The following is a 1392-nucleotide window of genomic DNA, read 5'->3' as shown; positions in this document are numbered from 1 at the left end:
TCCTGTCTATTCCTGCCACCGCCGCCCATGTTCCCTCCTAGCCAACAGAGGATAGTCTCATGAATGTCTTCATATGCGCAAATGGGAGCGTGTATGTGTGTGTCTGCGTGTGTGCGTGCGTGCATGTGTGTGAGTTAGAGAGAGAGAGAGAGAGAGAGAGAGAGAGAGAGAGAGAGAGAGAGAGAGAGAGAGAGAGAGAGAGAAAGAAAGAGAGAGAGAGAGAGAGAAAGAGAGAGAGAGAGAGAGACAGAGAGACAGAGAGAGATGGAGGAGAAACAAGGAAGACAGGGTGGACAAAACAAAACAAGGAGGACAGCAGTAAAAGATGCTCTGTGATATTTATATAACAAAAACACATTAATGAGAAAGACGGATCTGCTCGAATAAGCGTAACCAGATACCGGATCATTTCCAATCACCAAGTTTACAATCAGTGAGCCTGGGTTTATATGGCTTTCTTCTCTGCAAATAGAGATGCCTATTGACTTTTCGGAGTGCTTCATGTTCAGATGTGGCGGATGAGGCTGCTATGCGGAGAACGACAACAACACGAGTCGTCTTCCCTGAGATGAGCCATAATGACGGTTATCATACAGCCATAGAGACACATTGATTGATTCCCACAATCCTGTTTCATACACAACAACATATTTACAGAAACAAGGTTGTGTGAGCGCGCGTGTGAAGGCGCACATGCGCGCACGTGAGAATGCGTGTGTGTCTGTGTGTGTGTGTGTGTGTGTGTGTGTGCGCGCGTGCGTGCGTGCGCGTGTGCATGTGAGCAGAAGCAAGTGTGTGAGTGAGTGCATGTGTATAAATTGTATGGCTACAATAGACCCCAAGTAGAGAGAACAGCAAGTATAGCAGAAAATGGTTATATAAAGTGTCCTGCCATGCGCATGAGCATGTTCCTGCACGTCACTCTGTATGTGTGTGTGTGTGTGTGTGTGTGTGTGTGTGTGTGTGTGTGTGTGTGTGTATGTGTATGTGTATGTGTGTGTGTGTGTGTGTGTGTGTGTGTGTGTGTGTGTGTGTGTGTGTGTGCGTGCACGCACATTCTTCAGTACGTCCATGCCCAGTAATTTTTGGTGTCATTTCATCACTTAAAGAGAATAGGACCAACTAGAATACTGTAGTGTTAAATCTCGACTCTCTGGGTGTTAAATCAGCACTATAAAATGCACAGTGTGCCTTCTTGCCTATGTGTGCTCTCTTGAGTGTGTGGAGGTGGTTGGTGGAGGCCCCCTGTAGCTCTCTGGAATGCTGAGTGATTGGCCCAGCGGGGCAGGAGGAGAGGAGAAGAACTCCACCTCCATATAAACACCCAGGGAAGCCGACCGAAGGGGACAACAGGGTCAGTTGTCCCTGGCCCAGGGAAAGGGTGGGGGCCCA

The sequence above is a fragment of the Engraulis encrasicolus genome, chromosome 4, assembly GCF_034702125.1.
Source record: "Engraulis encrasicolus isolate BLACKSEA-1 chromosome 4, IST_EnEncr_1.0, whole genome shotgun sequence".
Taxonomy (NCBI): Eukaryota; Metazoa; Chordata; class Actinopteri; order Clupeiformes; family Engraulidae; genus Engraulis; species Engraulis encrasicolus.
Note: the sequence above shows the minus strand (reverse complement) of the source record.